The 23,034-nt window shown below is 42.1% G+C and overlaps 4 non-coding genes and 21 pseudogenes across 4 annotated transcripts; all 25 read left to right on the forward strand.

Moving 5' to 3' along the window:
• Positions 1–5: 5 nt before the first annotated feature.
• Positions 6–124, forward strand: LOC149582306 (5S ribosomal RNA; annotated as a pseudogene).
• Positions 125–486: 362 nt separating this feature from the next.
• On the forward strand, positions 487–605 carry LOC149582307 (5S ribosomal RNA; annotated as a pseudogene).
• Positions 606–982: 377 nt separating this feature from the next.
• On the forward strand, positions 983–1,101 carry LOC149582308 (5S ribosomal RNA; annotated as a pseudogene).
• Positions 1,102–1,238: 137 nt separating this feature from the next.
• Positions 1,239–1,357, forward strand: LOC149582309 (5S ribosomal RNA; annotated as a pseudogene).
• A 136-nt stretch (positions 1,358–1,493) lies between these two features.
• LOC149582310 (5S ribosomal RNA) lies at positions 1,494–1,596 on the forward strand (annotated as a pseudogene).
• A 137-nt stretch (positions 1,597–1,733) lies between these two features.
• Positions 1,734–1,836, forward strand: LOC149582311 (5S ribosomal RNA; annotated as a pseudogene).
• A 122-nt stretch (positions 1,837–1,958) lies between these two features.
• Positions 1,959–2,077, forward strand: LOC149582312 (5S ribosomal RNA; annotated as a pseudogene).
• A 377-nt stretch (positions 2,078–2,454) lies between these two features.
• Positions 2,455–2,557, forward strand: LOC149582313 (5S ribosomal RNA; annotated as a pseudogene).
• Positions 2,558–2,679: 122 nt separating this feature from the next.
• LOC149582314 (5S ribosomal RNA) lies at positions 2,680–2,798 on the forward strand (annotated as a pseudogene).
• Positions 2,799–2,934: 136 nt separating this feature from the next.
• On the forward strand, positions 2,935–3,053 carry LOC149582315 (5S ribosomal RNA; annotated as a pseudogene).
• A 136-nt stretch (positions 3,054–3,189) lies between these two features.
• On the forward strand, positions 3,190–3,292 carry LOC149582316 (5S ribosomal RNA; annotated as a pseudogene).
• Positions 3,293–3,669: 377 nt separating this feature from the next.
• LOC149582317 (5S ribosomal RNA) lies at positions 3,670–3,772 on the forward strand (annotated as a pseudogene).
• Positions 3,773–3,909: 137 nt separating this feature from the next.
• Positions 3,910–4,028, forward strand: LOC149582318 (5S ribosomal RNA). The gene has a single exon (XR_016380663.1). It is a non-coding gene; the product is annotated as a 5S ribosomal RNA (ribosomal RNA).
• A 125-nt stretch (positions 4,029–4,153) lies between these two features.
• On the forward strand, positions 4,154–4,272 carry LOC149582319 (5S ribosomal RNA; annotated as a pseudogene).
• A 354-nt stretch (positions 4,273–4,626) lies between these two features.
• LOC149582320 (5S ribosomal RNA) lies at positions 4,627–4,745 on the forward strand (annotated as a pseudogene).
• A 136-nt stretch (positions 4,746–4,881) lies between these two features.
• LOC149582321 (5S ribosomal RNA) lies at positions 4,882–5,000 on the forward strand (annotated as a pseudogene).
• A 136-nt stretch (positions 5,001–5,136) lies between these two features.
• Positions 5,137–5,239, forward strand: LOC149582322 (5S ribosomal RNA; annotated as a pseudogene).
• Positions 5,240–5,376: 137 nt separating this feature from the next.
• Positions 5,377–5,495, forward strand: LOC149582323 (5S ribosomal RNA). The gene has a single exon (XR_016380694.1). It is a non-coding gene; the product is annotated as a 5S ribosomal RNA (ribosomal RNA).
• A 1,488-nt stretch (positions 5,496–6,983) lies between these two features.
• On the forward strand, positions 6,984–7,086 carry LOC149582324 (5S ribosomal RNA; annotated as a pseudogene).
• Positions 7,087–7,212: 126 nt separating this feature from the next.
• On the forward strand, positions 7,213–7,331 carry LOC149582325 (5S ribosomal RNA; annotated as a pseudogene).
• A 137-nt stretch (positions 7,332–7,468) lies between these two features.
• LOC149582326 (5S ribosomal RNA) lies at positions 7,469–7,571 on the forward strand (annotated as a pseudogene).
• A 137-nt stretch (positions 7,572–7,708) lies between these two features.
• LOC149582327 (5S ribosomal RNA) lies at positions 7,709–7,811 on the forward strand (annotated as a pseudogene).
• A 122-nt stretch (positions 7,812–7,933) lies between these two features.
• Positions 7,934–8,053, forward strand: LOC149582328 (5S ribosomal RNA; annotated as a pseudogene).
• A 7,490-nt stretch (positions 8,054–15,543) lies between these two features.
• TRNAK-UUU (transfer RNA lysine (anticodon UUU)) lies at positions 15,544–15,616 on the forward strand. The gene has a single exon. It is a non-coding gene; the product is annotated as a tRNA-Lys (tRNA).
• Positions 15,617–21,823: 6,207 nt separating this feature from the next.
• TRNAK-UUU (transfer RNA lysine (anticodon UUU)) lies at positions 21,824–21,896 on the forward strand. Its single transcript has one exon. It is a non-coding gene; the product is annotated as a tRNA-Lys (tRNA).
• The last annotated feature ends 1,138 nt before the right edge of the window (positions 21,897–23,034 follow it).

Genomic DNA, 23,034 nt, shown 5'->3' on the forward strand with positions numbered 1-23,034 from the left:
CTCTCGGCAACGGCCATATCATGCTGAATACACCGGTTCTCGTCCGATCACCGAAGTTAAGCAGCGTCGAGCGCAGTCAGTACTTGGGAGGCAGACCACTTGGGAACAGTGCGTGCCGTTGGCTTTTTCACTTTTTTTTACTCTTTTAAATTCCAATAGATATGAAAAAAGCAAATTTATTGTCTTTTTATTACTGTTTTAAAAAGATGAAGGTCAATTTGTCTCACTTAATTTAAATTCGAATTATTATCTAGCACTCTCAGCAACGGCCATATCACTCTGAAAACACCGGTTCTCGTCCGATCACCGAAGTTAAGCAGCGTCGAGCGCAGTCAGTACTTGGGAACACAGCGTGCCGTTGGCTTTTTCCTTTTTGTTTCCTCTTTTAAATTCCACCAGATATGAAAAAAGCAAAAATATCTTCTTTTTGTTATTGTTTTATAAAGATGAAGTTTAATTGAATTCAAATTATTAACTAGCACTCTCGGCAACGGCCATATCATGCTGAATACACCGGTTCTCGTCCGATCACCGAAGTTAAGCAGCGTCGAGCGCAGTCAGTACTTGGGAGGCAGACCACTTGGGAACAGTGCGTGCCGTTGGCTTTTTCACTTTTTTTTACTCTTTTAAATTCCAATAGATATGAAAAAAGCAAATTTATTTTCTTTTTATTACTGTTTTAAAAAGATGAAGGTCAATTTGTCTCACTTAATTTAAATTCGAATTATTATCTAGCACTCTCAGCAACGGCCATATCACTCTGAAAACACCGGTTCTCGTCCGATCACCGAAGTTAAGCAGCGTCGAGCACAGTCAGTACTTGGGAACACTGCGTGCCGTTGGCTTTTTCCTTTTTGTTTCCTCTTTTAAATTCCACCAGATATGAAAAAATCAAACATAATTTTCTTTTTGTTATTGTTTTAAAAAGATGAAGGTTAATTTTCTCACTTAATTTATATTCGAATTATTAACAAGCACTCTCGGCAACGGCCATATCACGCTGAAAACACCGGTTCTCGTCCGTTCACCGAAGTTAAGCAGCGTCGAGCGCAGTCAGTACTTGGGAGGCAGACCACTTGGGAACAGTGCGTGCCGTTGGCTTTTTCACTTTTTTTTACTCTTTTAAATTCCAATAGATATGAAAAAAGCAAATTTATTTTCTTTTTATTACTGTTTTAAAAAGATGAAGGTTAATTTGTCTCACTTAATTTAAATTCGAATTATTAACTAGCACTCTCGGCAACGGCCATATCGCGCTGAAAACACCGGTTCTAGTCCTATCACCGAAGATAAGAAGCGTCGAGCGCAGTCAGTACTTGGGAGGGAGACCACTTAGGAACACTGCGTGCCGTTGGCTTTTTCACTTTTTTTCCTCTTTTAAATTCCAATAGATATGAAAAAAGCAAACTTATTTTCTTTTTGTTATTGTTTTAAAAAGATGAAGGTCAATTTGTCTCACTTAATTTAAATTCGAATTATTATCTAGCACTCTCAGCAACGGCCATATCACGCTGAAAACACCGGTTCTCGTCCGATCACCGAAGTTAAGCAGCGTCGAGCGCAGTCAGTACTTGGGAACACTGCGTGCCGTTGGCTTTTTCCTTTTTGTTTCCTCTTTTAAATTCCACCAGATATGAAAAAATCAAACATAATTTTCTTTTTGTTATTGTTTTAAAAAGATGAAGGTTAATTTTCTCACTTAATTTAAATACGAATTATTAACAAGCACTCTCGGCAACGGCCATATCACGCTGAAAACACCGGTTCTCGTCCGTTCACCGAAGTTAAGCAGCGTCGAGCGCAGTCAGTACTTGGGAACACAGCGTGCCGTTGGCTTTTTCCTTTTTGTTTCCTCTTTTAAATTCCACCAGATATGAAAAAAGCAAAAATATCTTCTTTTTGTTATTGTTTTATAAAGATGAAGTTTAATTGAATTCAAATTATTAACTAGCACTCTCGGCAACGGCCATATCATGCTGAATACACCGGTTCTCGTCCGATCACCGAAGTTAAGCAGCGTCGAGCGCAGTCAGTACTTGGGAGGCAGACCACTTGGGAACAGTGCGTGCCGTTGGCTTTTTCACTTTTTTTTACTCTTTTAAATTCCAATAGATATGAAAAAAGCAAATTTATTGTCTTTTTATTACTGTTTTAAAAAGATGAAGGTCAATTTGTCTCACTTAATTTAAATTCGAATTATTATCTAGCACTCTCAGCAACGGCCATATCACTCTGAAAACACCGGTTCTCGTCCGATCACCGAAGTTAAGCAGCGTCGAGCACAGTCAGTACTTGGGAACACTGCGTGCCGTTGGCTTTTTCCTTTTTGTTTCCTCTTTTAAATTCCACCAGATATGAAAAAATCAAACATAATTTTCTTTTTGTTATTGTTTTAAAAAGATGAAGGTTAATTTTCTCACTTAATTTAAATTCGAATTATTAACAAGCACTCTCGGCAACGGCCATATCACGTTGAAAACACCGGTTCTCGTCCGTTCACCGAAGTTAAGCAGCGTCGAGCGCAGTCAGTACTTGGGAACACAGCGTGCCGTTGGCTTTTTCCTTTTTGTTTCCTCTTTTAAATTCCACCAGATATGAAAAAAGCTAAAATATCTTCTTTTTGTTATTGTTTTATAAAGATGAAGTTTAATTGAATTCAAATTATTAACTAGCACTCTCGGCAACGGCCATATCATGCTGAATACACCGGTTCTCGTCCGATCACCGAAGTTAAGCAGCGTCGAGCGCAGTCAGTACTTGGGAGGCAGACCACTTGGGAACAGTGCGTGCCGTTGGCTTTTTCACTTTTTTTACTCTTTTAAATTCCAATAGATATGAAAAAAGCAAATTTATTTTCTTTTTATTACTGTTTTAAAAAGATGAAGGTTAATTTGTCTCACTTAATTTAAATTCGAATTATTAACTAGCACTCTCGGCAACGGCCATATCGCGCTGAAAACACCGGTTCTAGTCCTATCACCGAAGATAAGAAGCGTCGAGCGCAGTCAGTACTTGGGAGGGAGACCACTTAGGAACACTGCGTGCCGTTGGCTTTTTCACTTTTTTTCCTCTTTTAAATTCCAATAGATATGAAAAAAGCAAACTTATTTTCTTTTTGTTATTGTTTTAAAAAGATGAAGGTCAATTTGTCTCACTTAATTTAAATTCGAATTATTATCTAGCACTCTCAGCAACGGCCATATCACGCTGAAAACACCGGTTCTCGTCCGATCACCGAAGTTAAGCAGCGTCGAGCGCAGTCAGTACTTGGGAACACTGCGTGCCGTTGGCTTTTTCCTTTTTGTTTCCTCTTTTAAATTCCACCAGATATGAAAAAATCAAACATAATTTTCTTTTTGTTATTGTTTTAAAAAGATGAAGGTTAATTTTCTCACTTAATTTAAATTCGAATTATTAACAAGCACTCTCGGCAACGGCCATATCACGCTGAAAACACCGGTTCTCGTCCTTTCACCGAAGTTAAGCAGCGTCGAGCCCAGTCAGTACTTGGGAACACTGCGTGCCGTTGGCTTTTTCCTTTTTGTTTCCTCTTTTAAATTCCACCAGATATGAAAAAATCAAACATAATTTTCTTTTTGTTATTGTTTTATAAAGATGAAGGTTAATTTTCTCACGTAATATAAATTCGAATTATTAACTAGCACTTTCAGCAACGGCCATATCACGCTGAAAACACCGGTTCTCGTCCGATCACCGAAGTTAAGCAGCGTCGAGCGCAGTCAGTACTTGGGAGCACTGCGTGCCGTTGGCTTTTTCCTTTTTGTTTCCTCTTTTAAATTCCAACAGATATGAAAAAACCAAACATAATTTTCTTTTTGTTATTGGTTTAAAAAGATGAAGGTTAATTTTCTCACTTAATTTAAATTCGAATTATTAACTAGCACTCTCGGCAACGGCCATATCATGCTGAATACACCGGTTCTCGTCCGATCACCGAAGTTAAGCAGCGTCGAGCGCAGTCAGTACTTGGGAGGGAGACTACTTAGGAACACTACGTGCCGTTGGCTTTTTCACTTTTAAATTCCAATAGATATGAAAAAAGCAAAATTATTTTCTTTTTATTACTGTTTTAAAAAGATGAAGGTTAATTTGTCTCACTTAATTTAAATTCGAATTATTAACTAGCACTCTCGGCAACGGCCATATCATGCTGAATACACCGGTTCTCGTCCGATCACCGAAAATAAGCAGCGTCGAGCGCAGTCAGTACTTGGGAGGGAGACCACTTAGGAACACTACGTGCCGTTGGCTTTTTCACTTTTAAATTCCAATAGATATGAAAAAAGCAAACTTATTTTCTTTTTATTACTGTTTTAAAAAGATGAAGGTTAATTTGTCTCACTTAATTTAAATTCGAATTATTAACTAGCACTCTCGGCAACGGCCATATCGCGCTGAAAACACCGGTTCTAGTCCTATCACCGAAGATAGGCAGCGTCGAGCGCAGTCAGTACTTGGGAGCACTGCGTGCCGTTGGCTTTTTCCTTTTTGTTTCCTCTTTTAAATTCCAACAGATATAATAAAAAAAGCAAACATAATTTTCTTTTTGTTATTGTTTTATAAAGATGAACGTTAATTAAATTCAAATTATTAACTAGCACTCTCGGCAACGGCTATATCACGCTGAATACACCGGTTCTCGTCCGATCACCGAAGTTAAGCAGCGTCGAGAGCAGTCAGTACTTGGGAGGGAGACCACTTAGGAACACTGCGTGCCGTTGGCTTTTTCACTTTTTTTTCCTCTTTTAAATTCCAATAGATATGAAAAAAGCAAACTTATTTTCTTTTTATTACTGTTTTAAAAGATGAAGGTTAATTTGTCTCACTTAATTTAAATTCGAATTATTAACTAGCACTCTCGGCAACGGCCATATCGCGCTGAAAACACCGGTTCTAGTCCTATCACCGAAGATAAGAAGCGTCGAGCGCAGTCAGTACTTGGGAGGGAGACCACTTAGGAACACTGCGTGCCGTTGGCTTTTTCACTTTTTTTCCTCTTTTAAATTCCAATAGATATGAAAAAAGCAAACTTATTTTCTTTTTGTTATTGTTTTAAAAAGATGAAGGTTAATTTGTCTCACGTAATATAAATTCGAATTATTAACTAGCACTTTCAGCAACGGCCATATCACGCTGAAAACACCGGTTCTCGTCCGATCACCGAAGTTAAGCAGCGTCGAGCGCAGTCAGTACTTGGGAGCACTGCGTGCCGTTGGCTTTTTCCTTTTTGTTTCCTCTTTTAAATTCCAACAGATATGAAAAAACCAAACATAATTTTCTTTTTGTTATTGTTTTAAAAAGATGAAGGTTAATTTTCTCACTTAATTTAAATTCGAATTATTAACTAGCACTCTCGGCAACGGCCATATCATGCTGAATACACCGGTTCTCGTCCGATCACCGAAGTTAAGCAGCGTCGAGCGCAGTCAGTACTTGGGAGGGAGACCACTTAGGAACACTACGTGCCGTTGGCTTTTTCACTTTTAAATTCCAATAGATATGAAAAAAGCAAACTTATTTTCTTTTTATTACTGTTTTAAAAAGATGAAGGTTAATTTGTCTCACTTAATTTAAATTCGAATTATTAACTAGCACTCTCGGCAACGGCCATATCGCGCTGAAAACTAGTGATGCCGCGAATATTGATTTTGCCGAATACCGAATACCGAATATTCGGTCATGCTCTCGGCCGAAGCACCGAATATTCGGCCACCGAATATTCGGGCGTGAGATATGTGCAACTCGCGCGAAACCGGTTATGAGCTGTATCGTATATCCCCCGCACGGACCGCAATGGGACAGGTCTCATCATGGAAGAAGAAGGGTATGGAATGGTGAGGTGAATAGTCAGACGGCTACGCGAAATGTAGGGTCACGTGGGAAAACTCTCCTAACCTCTCGGCACTAGCTGTAACGCGATTACTGCTCTGCGCAATATTGGCGCGCAAGCAGAGGGAGGGATACACTGTTTAGATCCGCTCTCTACCGCCTCTGCTACAGCGCGCCTACGCGGAAGCTTTCAACGTTGGTGATAAACTCGGGAAGGAGGGAATGAAAAGGGGGAAGTTACGATTTTTCAACGCGCTCTCTTTAACACTATAGAGTAGTGTCGGTAGAGAGGGGATTAGACTGTTTATCCCTCCCTCTAGGCGCGATTTGGTAAGAGGGGATACTGTACGCGCCTGGTAGGGGGATGACATTTAGCTAGAGCTAGATGTCAGTTCTACTTATGCAAACGTCATACCCTTCTATCTCTTAGCTAAGTGTCATCCCCCTACCAGGCGCGTACAGTATCCCCTCTTACAAAAGCGCGCCTAGAGGGAGGGATACACAGTCTACTCCCCCGTCTACCGACACTACTATATGGTATGACGTTTGCATAGTGGAACTGACATTACTCTATAGGACCCGTCTATAGCGTCTTTAGGTTTTTGGTTCATTTTCGAGCAGATCGTGTCACTATATGCTTTACAAAATGTCATCGGCAAACAAAAAATCGCCTGTTTGGAAATATTATGATTATAAATATTAGATTATAAATATTAAAGTAAAAATTGTTATTGAAATAAATAATTTTTGAGTTATTTTTCCGTTTTTTTCCTTCATGATTGGAGATTCGGTATTCGGCCGAATATTACGAAATATTCGGCCGAATACCGAATACGAAAAAAATGGCCGAATAGGCCGAATACCGAATAGTAACCGAATATTCGTGGCATCACTACTGAAAACACCGGTTCTAGTCCTATCACCGAAGATAAGCAGCGTCGAGCGCAGTCAGTACTTGGGAGGGAGACCACTTAGGAACACTGCGTGCCGTTGGCTTTATCACTTTTTTTTCCTCTTTTAAATTCCAATAGATATGAAAAAAGCAAACTTATTTTCTTTTTGTTATTGTTTTAAAAAGATGAAAGTTAATTTGTCTCACGTAATATAAATTCGAATTATTAACTAGCACTCTCAGCAACGGCCATATCACGCTGAAAACACCGGTTCTCGTCCGATCACCGAAGTTAAGCAGCGTCGAGCGCAGTCAGTACTTGGGAGCACTGCGTGCCGTTGGCTTTTTCCTTTTTGTTTCCTCTTTTACATTCCAACAGATATAATAAAAAAAGTAAACATAATTTTCTTTTTGTTATTGTTTTATAAAGATGAACGTTAATTAAATTCAAATTATTAACTAGCACTCTCGGCAACGGCTATATCACGCTGAATACACCGGTTCTCGTCCGATCACCGAAGTTAAGCAGCGTCGAGAGCAGTCAGTACTTGGGAGGGAGACCACTTAGGAACACTGCGTGCCGTTGGCTTTTTCACTTTTTTTCCCTCTTTTAAATTCCAATAGATATGAAAAAAGCAAACTTATTTTCTTTTTGTTATTGTTTTAAAAAGATGAAGGTCAATTTGTCTCACTTAATTTAAATTCGAATTATTATCTAGCACTCTCAGCAACGGCCATATCACGCTGAAAACACCGGTTCTCGTCCGATCACCGAAGTTAAGCAGCGTCGAGCGCAGTCAGTACTTGGGAACACTGCGTGCCGTTGGCTTTTTCCTTTTTGTTTCCTCTTTTAAATTCCACCAGATATGAAAAAACCAAACGTAATTTTCTTTTTGTTATTGTTTTAAAAAGATGAAGGTTAATTTTCTCACTTAATTTAAATTCGAATTATTAACAAGCACTCTCGGCAACGGCCATATCACGCTGAAAACACCGGTTCTCGTCCGTTCACCGAAGTTAAGCAGCGTCGAGCGCAGTCAGTACTTGGGAACACAGCGTGCCGTTGGCTTTTTCCTTTTTGTTTCCTCTTTTAAATTCCACCAGATATGAAAAAAGCAAAAATATCTTCTTTTTGTTATTGTTTTATAAAGATGAAGTTTAATTGAATTCAAATTATTAACATGCACTCTCAGCAACGGCCATATCACGCTGAAAACAACGGTTCTCGTCCGATCACCGAAGTTAAGCAGCGTCGAGCGTAGTCAGTACTTGGGAGGGAGACCACTTTATTAACACTGCGTGCCGTTGGCTTTTTAATTTTTTTTTCCTCTTTTAAGTTCCACCAGATATGAAAAAACCAAACATATCTTCTTTTTGATATTGCTTTATAAAGATGAAAGTTAATTAAATTCGAATTATTATCTAGCACTCTCAGCAACGGCCATATCACGCTGAAAACACCGGTTCTCGTCCGATCACCGAATTCGGATTTGGGGGCCAGTGATATGTCGAGCGTAAGAAAGTCGGTGTACAGGGAAAGACGAAAGCTTATACCAAGAATACCTACTTCAATATCTGAAGCATTGATTGCGATCAAAAGCGCGGACTTCAAAACCAAAAAAAGTGAAACGTTTTTCCATGTGAGTGAAAAATTTCAAATAGTAATTGTGACCACTAAATCTAACCTCGAATTTCTTATTAACGTCTGCGAAGAGTACTTGTGTGACGGTACGTTTACATATTGTCCTAAACACTTTTATCAACTTTATACCATCCATGGTCATACCGATGGCTTCTACTTTCCATTGATATCATGTTTTTTACCATCCAAGACGCGAGAGTGTTATACAAACATGTGAATTTTTTTGTCCGAAATATGCCAAGAATATGGACTTAACTTATGTCCTAAAATTCTAATGTTTGACTACGAACTTGCTGCTCACTTAGCGGCGAAAGATGTTTTCCCTAACTCGACTCTTAAAGGTTGTAGATTTCACCTGGGCCAATCATGGTGGCGAAAAATTCAATCGATACCCTCGCTTCGAAAAGAATATAACAGAAAAGATTCGGAAATTGGCAAATGGCTAAAAATGTTTTTCGGGATGGCCTTTCTAGATCCAAAAGATGTGCCAGACACATTTGTAATTCTCATGGCCATTTGTCCGTCACCGGTTTGCGAAGAATTTTCAGATTACGTTTTAGAGCATTACATAGAGACAGAGCATTTTACGCCTTCATTGTGGAATCAACTCCAGACGGCAACCCAAGAACTACAAATGGGGCCGAAAATTACCATCTCCAGCTAAGCAAAGAATTTTATAAGTCACATCCAAACGTTTTGCTTTTAATTACAGTTTTAATAGAGATTCAGATAACGACAGACTTAAAGAAAAAAGAAAAAATAAGTGGCGCTAAAAAAATTAAAAGAAAAAGAGACCGAGAGAGAGAAGCTTTTCTCGAAGAAAAATATTTATTGCTAAAAAATAGGGAAATCGATGTACAAGAATATATTAAAGTGCTAGGACACAGGTTTAAAGGTTTTAAATTGTAAACCATAATCCAAGACCAAATAAAAATTTTATTTTATTTTTCAAAGTGTGCCGTTTTAAGCTATCTATTTTTTGAGGGTGGCGAACAAAAATGTGCCGTTTTGGGCGACCTCCCTCCTGGGTGGGCTCGAACCACCAACCTTTCGGTTAACAGCAAAAGAGCTAACCATTGCGCCACGGAAGCCCAAAAATTGAATGTTCGTCAGGTATTGTGGAAAAACTCTGACATTTTACGTTACATCTGAGACCTCACAACAACGCTCCCGGGAGGGCTCAAACCACCAGTCTTTTGAATAACAGCTGAACGCGCTAACCATTGCGCCACGGAAGCCCAAAAACTAAATGGTCGTCAGGTATTGTGGGAAAACCTTGACTTTTTACGTCACATCTGAGACCTCACAACACCGCTCCCGGATGGGCTCGAACCACAAACTTTCGGTAAAAAGCCGAACGCGCTAACAATTGAGCCACGGAAGCTCTGAAATTAAATCGTCGTCAGGTATTGTGGAAAAGTTTTGACTTTTTACGCTACATCTGAGACCCCACAACACCTCTCCCGGGTGGGCTCGAACCACCAGCCTTTCGGCTAACAGCTGAAAGCGCTAACCATTGCGCCACGGAAGCCCAAAAATTAAATGTTCGTCAGGTATTGTGGAAAAATTCTGACTTTTTACGTTACATCTGTGACCTCACAAAACGCTCCCGGATGGGCTCGAACCACCAAACTTTCGGTTAAAAGCCGAACGCGCTAACCATTGAGCCACGGAAGCTCTGAAATTAAATGGTCGTCAGGTATTGTGGAAAAACTTTGACTTTTTACGTAACATCTGAGACCTCATAGCACCGCTCCCGGGTGTGCTCGAACCACCAACCTTTCTGTTAACAGCCGAACGCGCTAACCATTGCGCCACGGAAGCCCAAAAATTAAATGATCGTCAGGTATTTTGGAAAAACCTTGACTTTTTACGTCACATCTGAGACCTCACATTAAAGCTCCCGGGTGGGCTCGAACCAGGGCCGTCTTAAGTGCTACATGGGCCCCTGGGCAGTGCCGTATATTGGACCCCTAATCCCCTATACAAAACATTAATCGAGAAATAGAAATATTTATTATTTCCATCAAACAAAAGTCTAAAAATTTAACAGTCAATGCAAAGTCAGAAACATTTGCGCACTTTCTTCCTTGAAAATTCCTTTACAATTGGATCGAAGTTGATCATTTCTTGGATCGCCATTACGTATTTCACGTTTGAACACATTTTTTGACAAATGTCTTGGAATTCTCCATCTGCTTACACTCGGCGTGTCTTGGAAAGGTCGCTTTCATGATTCTGACAAGTTGTCGGCCCATTTCGATTCCTGCAATCAACTGAGTTAGGATTGCCGATTACCCATAGCCCTGCATCTGTTTCCTGGAAGGAAGATGTTTTCGTTTCACATTTAGGCACTTCCACTGGTGGAATATTCTCATCTGGATCAGTTGTAGGAAGAAGTGATGACTCCACTGCAATGTCGGTTGGAACTGTGGTAGTCGTTGAGGGCTTCGGTGATATTGTTGAAAGAGTAATTTTACCAGGCTCAGGACTTCTCGTAACATTTTGATGGAACCGTGATGTTACCTTGGGAAGTTTGTTAGCTCTCTCTTTCTCCTGCGCAGCTCGTTTTATCTTCGGGGCACCGCTCAAAGTATTACATTTCATTTTTGATTTGATCACTAATAATCTCTATTTATAGTTTGTCTAACATCTCAGCCATAATTTTATTAATAACAGGCATTATATTTTAAACAGAGTTGTCTACTTTCAGCAGGGAAAGAAATAGACTTGTACCCCACGTGCCACCTAATAGCGAGAATGAGCGAGAAAATTCCAGGTTTTCTCTCTGTGCATGGGCAAAATGACAGTATAGACTGAGTCTGTTTTAGGGTGATGGTTTCAAACTAAATAAATAAGCCGATGTGCGGTTGTGAAGTAAGGTCATGGGGAGGGGGGATAATGTAAAAGCCTAGGCAATGGGTGACTACCTCATAGGTCTCAGATTTTTAGTTTTACATTATTCAAGTTCGAAGGCGAAATTTTTTATTGAAAAGACTGAATGACCGATGGAAAGAAGTTTATATTTTCTAGTGGTTTTCTTATGACAAGAAATGTTAAATGAGTATTATTTGACAATTATGGGGCCCCTGTTTTAAAGGGGCCCCTGGGCAAGTGCCCAACGGGCCCAATGGATAAGACGGCACTGGCTCGAACCACCAACCTTTTGAATAACAGCCGAACGCGCTAACCATTGAGCCACGGAAGCCCGGAAATTAAATGGTCGTCAGGTATTGTGAGAAACTTTGACTTTTTCGTCACATCTGAGACCTCACAACACCGCTCCCGGGTGGGCTCGAACCACCAACCTTTCGGCTAACAGCTGAAAGCGCTAACCATTGCGCCACGGAAGCCCAAAAATTAAATGTTCGTATGGTACTGTGGAAAAATTCTGACATTTTACGTTACATCTGAGACCTCACAACACCGCTCCAGGGAGGGATCAAACCACCAGTCTTTTGAATAACAGCTGAACGCGCTAACCATTGCGCCACGGAAGCCCAAAAATTAAATGGTCGTCAGGTATTGTGGGAAAACCTTGACTTTTTACGTCACATCTGAGACCCTACAACATCTCTCCCGGTTGGGCTCGAACCACCAACCTTTCGGTTAACAGCCGAACGCGCTAACCCTTGCGCCACGGAAGCCCAAAAATTAAATGGTCGTCAGGTATTGTGGAAAAACTTTGGCTTTCTACGTTACATTTGAGATCCCACAACACCGCTCCCGGGTGGGCTCGAACCACCAACCTATTGGTTAACAGCCGAATAGGTTGGTGGTTCGAGCCCACCCGGGAGCGGTGTTGTGGGATCTCAAATGTAACGTAGAAAGCCAAAGTTTTTCCACGATACCTAACAACCATTTAATTTGGGCTTCCGTGGCGCAATGGTTAGCGTGTTCGGCTGTTAACCGAAAGGTTGGTGGTTCGAGCCCACCCTGGAGAGGTGTTGTAGGGTCTCAGACGTAACGTAAAAAGTCATAACTTTTCCACAATACCTGACAACCATTTAATTTCTGAGCTTCCGTGGCTCAATGGTTAGCGCGTTCGGCTGTTAACGAATAGGTTGGTGGTTCGAGCCCATCCGGGAGCGGTGTTTTGACGTCTCAGATGTGAAGTAAAAGTTCAAGGTTTTTCCACAATACCTGACGACCATTTAATTTTTGGGCTTCCCTGGCGCAATAGTTAGCGCGTTCAGCTGCTATTCAAAAGACTGGTGGTTTGAACCCTCACGGGAGCGGTGTTGTGACGTCTCAGATGTAACGTAATATATCAGAGTTTTTCCACAATACCTGACGAACATTTAATTTTTGGGCTTCCGTGGCGCAATGGTTAGCGCGTTCAGCTGGTTATCGAAAGGTTGGTGGTTCGAGCCCACCCGGGAGAGGTGTTGTGTGGTCTAAGGTGTAGCGTAAAAAGTAAAAACTTTTCCACAATACGTGACAACCATTTATTTTCTGAGATTCCGTGGATCAATGGTTAGCGCGTTCAGCTGTTAACCGAAAGGTTGGTGGTTCGAGTCCACCCTGGAGAGGTGTTGTAGGGTCTCAGATGTAACGTAAAAAGTCATAACTTTTCCACAATACCTGACAACCATTTTATTTCTGAGCTTCCGTGGCTCAATGGTTAGCGCGTTCGGCTGTTAACCAATAGGTTGGTGGTTCGAGCCCATCCGGGAGCGGTGTTGTGACGTCTCAGATGTGACGTAAAAAGTCAAGTTTTTTCCACAATTCTTGACAACCATTTATTTTCTGAGCTTCCGTGGCTCAATGGTTAGCGCGTTCGGCTGTTAACCAATAGGTTGGTGGTTCGAGCCCACCCGGGAGCGGTGTTGTGGGATCTCATATGTAACGTAGAAAGCCAAAATTTTTCCACAATACCTGACGACCATTTAATTTTTGGGCTTCCTTGGCACTATGGTTAGCGCGTTCGGCTGTTAACCGAAAGGTTGGTGGTTCGAGCCCACCCTGGAGAGGTGTTGTAGGGTCTCAGATGTAACGCAAAAAGTCATAAAGTTTCCACAATACCTGGCAACCATTTAATTTCTGAGCTTCCGTGGCTCAATGGTTTGCGCGTTTAGCTGCTATTTAAAATACTGGTGGTTTGAGCCCTCCCGGGAGCGGTGTTTTGACGTCTCAGATGTAACGTAAAATGTCAGAGTGTTTCCACAATACCTGACGAACATTTAATTTTTGGGCTTCCGTGGCGCAATGGTTAGCGCGTTCAGCTGTTAATCGAAAGGTTGGTGGTTCGCGCCCATCCGGGAGAGGTGTTGTGGGGTCTCATATGTAGCGTAAAAAGTCAAAACTTTTCCACAATACCTGACGACCATTTAATTTCAGAGCTTCCGTGGCTCAATTGTTAGCGCGTTCGGCTTTTTACCGAAAGTTTGTGGATCGAGCCCATCCGGGAGCGGTGTTGTGAGGTCTCATATGTGACGTAAAAAGTCAAGGTTTTTCCACAATACCTGACGACCATTTAATTTCTGAGCTTCCGTGGCGCAATGGTAAGCGCGTTCAGCTGCTATTCAAAAGACTAGTGGTTTGAGCCCTCCCGGGAGCGGTGTTGTGACGTCTCAGATGTAACGTAAAATGTCAGAGTTTTACCACAATACTTGACGAACATTTAAAGGGATAGAATCAATCTTTTGACTACAAACGAAAAGCTTTCATTTTTTTAAATCAGATAGAACCTAAAATTACGTTTTCAAAAATATATATATATATTGATAGTTTTAATAACTTAACTATTTTTAATTAATGTTTAAAAGAATTAGTTTTCGGCGCCGCTCCCATCACTGCTCCCTCTACAGTCGTTCGGCAAAAACACGAGCGAACCACCTACATTACCCCGCTAGCCTCCTCTCACACGGAAATATAGTAGATTTACACCTAAAAGTAGTTTTCATACTATTGTGCATTTTGCATTTTCGCCAAATTAGTATTTTTCATGGAAGCTAAGCCTTTGCCAAAATAGCGCAAAAATGAGGTGTTTTGGCCATTACCCGTAACTATTTTGACAAATCTCTATCATCCCAACTCTACAACGTAACCAAGAGTTAAGGAAACAAAGGATAATAAACATGATAAATCAGAATTATGTTTACAAATGTCTTCTCGAATATGCGCCGCTTCCCCAGTGAAGGAGAAAAGCTACTATACAGTGATCTAGAGCTACCTATATACTCCTATTTCCAAACAACCAATGAATCAGTGGACGTTAGGAACGTCACTAGGGTAACAAAACAAGTTGGGTGGTATTCGCGGCTAGTTTGAATTTCAAAATATCTAACGTACTTTTCTTAATTTTAAACGGTTTAATTCGATTTTTTTTTTGGCACACATAATTTTAGGCACATTTTTTAACCTAAAACTGCCCTCATCTTGTACTAGTCGGAAATCCTTGATTCTATCCCTTTAATTTTTGGGCTTCCATGGCGCAATGGTTAGCGCGTTCAGCTGTTAATCGAAAGGTTGGTGGTTCGAGCCCATCCGAGAGAGGTGTTGTGTGGTCTCAGATGTAGCGTAAAAAGTCATTACTTTTCCACAATTCTTGACAACCATTTATTTTCTGAGCTTCCGTGGCTCAATGGTTAGCGCGTTCGGCTGTTAACCAATAGGTTGGTGGTTCGAGCCCACCCGGGAGCGGTGTTGTGGGATCTCATATGTAACGTAGAAAGCCAAAATTTTTCCACAATACCTGACGACCATTTAATTTTTGGGCTTCCGTGGCACTATGGTTAGCGCGTTCGGCTGTTAACCGAAAGGTTGGTGGTTCGAGCCCACCCCGGAGAGGTGTTGTGGGGTCTCATATGTAGCGTAAAAAGTCAAAACTTTTCCACAATACCTGACGACCATTTAATTTCAGAGCTTCCGTGGCTCAATTGTTAGCGCGTTCGGCTTTTTACCGAAAGTTTGTGGATCGAGCCCATCCGGGAGCGGTGTTGTGAGGTCTCAGATGTGACGTAAAAAGTCAAGGTTTTTCCACAATACCTGACGACCATTTAAATTTTGGGCTTCCGTGGCGCAATGGTTAGGGCGTTCAGCTGCTATTAAAAAGACTGGTGGTTTGAGCCCTCTCGGGAGCGGTGTTGTGACGTCTCAGATGTAACGTAAAATGTCAGAGTTTTTCCAGAATACCTGACGAACATTTATTTTTTGGGCTTCCGTGGCGCAATGGTTAGCGCGTTCGGCTTTTAACCGAAAGGTCGGTGGTTCGAGTCCACCCGGGAGAGGTGTTGTAGGGTCTCAGATGTAACGTAAAAAGTCATAATTTTTCCACCATACCTGACAACCATTTAATTTCTGAGCTTCCGTGGCTCAATGGTTAGCGCGTTCGGCTGTTAACAAATAGGTTGGTGGTTCGAGCCAGTCCGGGAGCGGTGTTGTGACGTCTCAGATGTAACGTAAAAAGTCATTACTTTTCCACAATACCTGACGACCATTTAATTTTTGGGCTTCCGTGGCGCAATGGTTAGCAAGTTCAGCTGCTATTCAAAAGACTGGTGGTTTGAGCCCTCCCGAGAGCGGTGTTGTGGAGTCTCATATGTAGCGTAAAAAGTCAAAACTTTTCCACAATACCTGACGACCATTTAATTTCAGAGCTTCCGTGGCTCAATTGTTAGCGCGTTCGGCTTTTTACCGAAAGTTTGTGGATCGAGCCCATCCGGGAGCGGTGTTGTGAGGTCTCAGATGTGACGTAAAAAGTCAAGGTTTTTCCACAATACCTGACGACCATTTAAATTTTGGGCTTCCGTGGCGCAATGGTTAGGGCGTTCAGCTGCTATTAAAAAGACTGGTGGTTTGAGCCCTCTCGGGAGCGGTGTTGTGACGTCTCAGATGTAACGTAAAATGTCAGAGTTTTTCCAGAATACCTGACGAACATTTATTTTTTGGGCTTCCGTGGCGCAATGGTTAGCGCGTTCGGCTGTTAACCGAAAGGTCGGTGGTTCGAGTCCACCCGGGAGAGGTGTTGTAGGGTCTCAGATGTAACGTAAAAAGTCATAATTTTTCCACCATACCTGACAACCATTTAATTTCTGAGCTTCCGTGGCTCAATGGTTAGCGCGTTCGGCTGTTAACAAATAGGTTGGTGGTTCGAGCCAGTCCGGGAGCGGTGTTGTGACGTCTCAGATGTAACGTAAAAAGTCATTACTTTTCCACAATACCTGACGACCATTTAATTTTTGGGCTTCAGTGGCGCAATGGTTAGCAAGTTCAGCTGCTATTCAAAAGACTGGTGGTTTGAGCCCTCCCGAGAGCGGTGTTGTGACGTCTCAGATGTAACGTAAAATGTCAGAGTTTTTCCACAATACCTGACGAACATTTAATTTTTGGGCTTCCGTGGCGCAATGGTTAGCGCGTTCAGCTGTTAACCGAAAGGTTGGTGGTTCGAGCCCACCCGGGAGAGGTGTTGTAGGGTCTCAGATGTAACGTAAAAAGTCATAATTTTTCCACAATACCTGACAACCATTCAATTTCTGAGCTTCCGTGGCTCAATGGTTAGCGCGTTCGGCTGTTAACAAATAGGTTGGTGGTTCGAGCCAGTCCGGGAGCGGTGTTGTGATGTCTCAGATGTGACGTAAAAAGTCATAACTTTTCCACAATACCTGACAACCATTTAATTTCTGAGCTTCCGTGGCTCAATGGTTAGCGCGTTCGGCTGTTAACGAATAGGTTGGTGGTTCGAGCCCATCCGGGAGCGGTGTTTTGACGTCTCAGATGTGAAGTAAAAGTTCAAGGTTTTTCCACAATACCTGACGACCATTTAATTTTTGGGCTTCCCTGGCGCAATAGTTAGCGCGTTCAGCTGCTATTCAAAAGACTGGTGGTTTGAACCCTCACGGGAGCGGTGTTGTGACGTCTCAGATGTAACGTAATATATCAGAGTTTTTCCACAATACCTGACGAACATTTAATTTTTGGGCTTCCGTGGCGCAATGGTTAGCGCGTTCAGCTGGTTATCGAAAGGTTGGTGGTTCGAGCCCACCCGGGAGAGGTGTTGTGTGGTCTAAGGTGTAGCGTAAAAAGTAAAAACTTTTCCACAATACGTGACAACCATTTATTTTCTGAGATTCCGTGGATCAATGGTTAGCGCGTTCAGCTGTTAACCGAAAGGTTGGTGGTTCGAGTCCACCCTGGAGAGGTGTTGTGACGTCTCAGATGTGACGTAAAAAGTCATAACTTTTCCACAATACCTGACAACCATTTAATTTCTGAGCTTCCGTGGCTCAATGGTTAGCGCGTTCGGCTGTTAACCAATAGGTTGGTGGTTCGAGCCCATCCGGGAGCGGTGTTGTGGGATCTCATATGTAACGTAGAAAGCCAAAATTTTTCCACAATACCTGACGACCATTTAATTTTTGGGCTTCCTTGGCACTATGGTTAGCGCGTTCGGCTGTTAACCGAAAGGTTGGTGGTTCGAGCCCACCCTGGAGAGGTGTTGTAGGGTCTCAGATGTAACGCAAAAAGTCATAAAGTTTCCACAATACCTGACAACCATTTAATTTCTGAGCTTCCGTGGCTCAATGGTTTGCGCGTTTAGCTGCTATTTAAAATACTGGTGGTTTGAGCCCTCCCGGGAGCGGTGTTTTGACGTCTCAGATGTAACGTAAAATGTCAGAGTGTTTCCACAATACCTGACGAACATTTAATTTTTGGGCTTCCGTGGCGCAATGGTTAGCGCGTTCAGCTGTTAATCGAAAGGTTGGTGGTTCGCGCCCATCCGGGAGAGGTGTTGTGGGGTCTCATATGTAGCGTAAAAAGTCAAAACTTTTCCACAATACCTGACGACCATTTAATTTCAGAGCTTCCGTGGCTCAATTGTTAGCGCGTTCGGCTTTTTACCGAAAGTTTGTGGATCGAGCCCATCCGGGAGCGGTGTTGTGAGGTCTCATATGTGACGTAAAAAGTCAAGGTTTTTCCACAATACCTGACGACCATTTAATTTCTGAGCTTCCGTGGCGCAATGGTAAGCGCGTTCAGCTGCTATTCAAAAGACTAGTGGTTTGAGCCCTCCCGGGAGCGGTGTTGTGACGTCTCAGATGTAACGTAAAATGTCAGAGTTTTACCACAATACTTGACGAACATTTAAAGGGATAGAATCAATCTTTTGACTACAAACGAAAAGCTTTCATTTTTTTAAATCAGATAGAACCTAAAATTACGTTTTCAAAAATATATATATATATTGATAGTTTTAATAACTTAACTATTTTTAATTAATGTTTAAAAGAATTAGTTTTCGGCGCCGCTCCCATCACTGCTCCCTCTACAGTCGTTCGGCAAAAACACGAGCGAACCACCTACATTACCCCGCTAGCCTCCTCTCACACGGAAATATAGTAGATTTACACCTAAAAGTAGTTTTCATACTATTGTGCATTTTGCATTTTCGCCAAATTAGTATTTTTCATGGAAGCTAAGCCTTTGCCAAAATAGCGCAAAAATGAGGTGTTTTGGCCATTACCCGTAACTATTTTGACAAATCTCTATCATCCCAACTCTACAACGTAACCAAGAGTTAAGGAAACAAAGGATAATAAACATGATAAATCAGAATTATGTTTACAAATGTCTTCTCGAATATGCGCCGCTTCCCCAGTGAAGGAGAAAAGCTACTATACAGTGATCTAGAGCTACCTATATACTCCTATTTCCAAACAACCAATGAATCAGTGGACGTTAGGAACGTCACTAGGGTAACAAAACAAGTTGGGTGGTATTCGCGGCTAGTTTGAATTTCAAAATATCTAACGTACTTTTCTTAATTTTAAACGGTTTAATTCGATTTTTTTTTGGCACACATAATTTTAGGCACATTTTTTAACCTAAAACTGCCCTCATCTTGTACTAGTCGGAAATCCTTGATTCTATCCCTTTAATTTTTGGGCTTCCATGGCGCAATGGTTAGCGCGTTCAGCTGTTAATCGAAAGGTTGGTGGTTCGAGCCCATCCGAGAGAGGTGTTGTGTGGTCTCAGATGTAGCGTAAAAAGTCATTACTTTTCCACAATTCTTGACAACCATTTATTTTCTGAGCTTCCGTGGCTCAATGGTTAGCGCGTTCGGCTGTTAACCAATAGGTTGGTGGTTCGAGCCCACCCGGGAGCGGTGTTGTGGGATCTCATATGTAACGTAGAAAGCCAAAATTTTTCCACAATACCTGACGACCATTTAATTTTTGGGCTTCCGTGGCACTATGGTTAGCGCGTTCGGCTGTTAACCGAAAGGTTGGTGGTTCGAGCCCACCCTGGAGAGGTGTTGTAGGGTCTCAGATGTAACGCAAAAAGTCATAAAGTTTCCACAATACCTGACAACCATTTAATTTCTGAGCTTCCGTGGCTCAATGGTTTGCGCGTTTAGCTGCTATTTAAAATACTGGTGGTTTGAGCCCTCCCGGGAGCGGTGTTTTGACGTCTCAGATGTAACGTAAAATGTCAGAGTGTTTCCACAATACCTGACGAACATTTAATTTTTGGGCTTCCGTGGCGCAATGGTTAGCGCGTTCAGCTGTTAATCGAAAGGTTGGTGGTTCGCGCCCATCCGGGAGAGGTGTTGTGGGGTCTCATATGTAGCGTAAAAAGTCAAAACTTTTCCACAATACCTGACGACCATTTAATTTCAGAGCTTCCGTGGCTCAATTGTTAGCGCGTTCGGCTTTTTACCGAAAGTTTGTGGATCGAGCCCATCCGGGAGCGGTGTTGTGAGGTCTCATATGTGACGTAAAAAGTCAAGGTTTTTCCACAATACCTGACGACCATTTAATTTCTGAGCTTCCGTGGCGCAATGGTAAGCGCGTTCAGCTGCTATTCAAAAGACTAGTGGTTTGAGCCCTCCCGGGAGCGGTGTTGTGACGTCTCAGATGTAACGTAAAATGTCAGAGTTTTACCACAATACTTGACGAACATTTAAAGGGATAGAATCAATCTTTTGACTACAAACGAAAAGCTTTCATTTTTTTAAATCAGATAGAACCTAAAATTACGTTTTCAAAAATATATATATATATTGATAGTTTTAATAACTTAACTATTTTTAATTAATGTTTAAAAGAATTAGTTTTCGGCGCCGCTCCCATCACTGCTCCCTCTACAGTCGTTCGGCAAAAACACGAGCGAACCACCTACATTACCCCGCTAGCCTCCTCTCACACGGAAATATAGTAGATTTACACCTAAAAGTAGTTTTCATACTATTGTGCATTTTGCATTTTCGCCAAATTAGTATTTTTCATGGAAGCTAAGCCTTTGCCAAAATAGCGCAAAAATGAGGTGTTTTGGCCATTACCCGTAACTATTTTGACAAATCTCTATCATCCCAACTCTACAACGTAACCAAGAGTTAAGGAAACAAAGGATAATAAACATGATAAATCAGAATTATGTTTACAAATGTCTTCTCGAATATGCGCCGCTTCCCCAGTGAAGGAGAAAAGCTACTATACAGTGATCTAGAGCTACCTATATACTCCTATTTCCAAACAACCAATGAATCAGTGGACGTTAGGAACGTCACTAGGGTAACAAAACAAGTTGGGTGGTATTCGCGGCTAGTTTGAATTTCAAAATATCTAACGTACTTTTCTTAATTTTAAACGGTTTAATTCGATTTTTTTTTGGCACACATAATTTTAGGCACATTTTTTAACCTAAAACTGCCCTCATCTTGTACTAGTCGGAAATCCTTGATTCTATCCCTTTAATTTTTGGGCTTCCATGGCGCAATGGTTAGCGCGTTCAGCTGTTAATCGAAAGGTTGGTGGTTCGAGCCCATCCGAGAGAGGTGTTGTGTGGTCTCAGATGTAGCGTAAAAAGTCATTACTTTTCCACAATTCTTGACAACCATTTATTTTCTGAGCTTCCGTGGCTCAATGGTTAGCGCGTTCGGCTGTTAACCAATAGGTTGGTGGTTCGAGCCCACCCGGGAGCGGTGTTGTGGGATCTCATATGTAACGTAGAAAGCCAAAATTTTTCCACAATACCTGACGACCATTTAATTTTTGGGCTTCCGTGGCACTATGGTTAGCGCGTTCGGCTGTTAACCGAAAGGTTGGTGGTTCGAGCCCACCCCGGAGAGGTGTTGTGGGGTCTCATATGTAGCGTAAAAAGTCAAAACTTTTCCACAATACCTGACGACCATTTAATTTCAGAGCTTCCGTGGCTCAATTGTTAGCGCGTTCGGCTTTTTACCGAAAGTTTGTGGATCGAGCCCATCCGGGAGCGGTGTTGTGAGGTCTCAGATGTGACGTAAAAAGTCAAGGTTTTTCCACAATACCTGACGACCATTTAAATTTTGGGCTTCCGTGGCGCAATGGTTAGGGCGTTCAGCTGCTATTAAAAAGACTGGTGGTTTGAGCCCTCTCGGGAGCGGTGTTGTGACGTCTCAGATGTAACGTAAAATGTCAGAGTTTTTCCAGAATACCTGACGAACATTTATTTTTTGGGCTTCCGTGGCGCAATGGTTAGCGCGTTCGGCTTTTAACCGAAAGGTCGGTGGTTCGAGTCCACCCGGGAGAGGTGTTGTAGGGTCTCAGATGTAACGTAAAAAGTCATAATTTTTCCACCATACCTGACAACCATTTAATTTCTGAGCTTCCGTGGCTCAATGGTTAGCGCGTTCGGCTGTTAACAAATAGGTTGGTGGTTCGAGCCAGTCCGGGAGCGGTGTTGTGACGTCTCAGATGTAACGTAAAAAGTCATTACTTTTCCACAATACCTGACGACCATTTAATTTTTGGGCTTCCGTGGCGCAATGGTTAGCAAGTTCAGCTGCTATTCAAAAGACTGGTGGTTTGAGCCCTCCCGAGAGCGGTGTTGTGGGGTCTCATATGTAGCGTAAAAAGTCAAAACTTTTCCACAATACCTGACGACCATTTAATTTCAGAGCTTCCGTGGCTCAATTGTTAGCGCGTTCGGCTTTTTACCGAAAGTTTGTGGATCGAGCCCATCCGGGAGCGGTGTTGTGAGGTCTCAGATGTGACGTAAAAAGTCAAGGTTTTTCCACAATACCTGACGACCATTTAAATTTTGGGCTTCCGTGGCGCAATGGTTAGGGCGTTCAGCTGCTATTAAAAAGACTGGTGGTTTGAGCCCTCTCGGGAGCGGTGTTGTGACGTCTCAGATGTAACGTAAAATGTCAGAGTTTTTCCAGAATACCTGACGAACATTTATTTTTTGGGCTTCCGTGGCGCAATGGTTAGCGCGTTCGGCTGTTAACCGAAAGGTCGGTGGTTCGAGTCCACCCGGGAGAGGTGTTGTAGGGTCTCAGATGTAACGTAAAAAGTCATAATTTTTCCACCATACCTGACAACCATTTAATTTCTGAGCTTCCGTGGCTCAATGGTTAGCGCGTTCGGCTGTTAACAAATAGGTTGGTGGTTCGAGCCAGTCCGGGAGCGGTGTTGTGACGTCTCAGATGTAACGTAAAAAGTCATTACTTTTCCACAATACCTGACGACCATTTAATTTTTGGGCTTCAGTGGCGCAATGGTTAGCAAGTTCAGCTGCTATTCAAAAGACTGGTGGTTTGAGCCCTCCCGAGAGCGGTGTTGTGACGTCTCAGATGTAACGTAAAATGTCAGAGTTTTTCCACAATACCTGACGAACATTTAATTTTTGGGCTTCCGTGGCGCAATGGTTAGCGCGTTCAGCTGTT

Source organism: Phalangium opilio, unplaced genomic scaffold (genome assembly GCF_054372755.1).
Source record: "Phalangium opilio isolate 3A_F unplaced genomic scaffold, DU_Popi_V2 ptg001865l_1, whole genome shotgun sequence".
In the NCBI taxonomy this organism is placed as follows: domain Eukaryota; kingdom Metazoa; phylum Arthropoda; class Arachnida; order Opiliones; family Phalangiidae; genus Phalangium; species Phalangium opilio.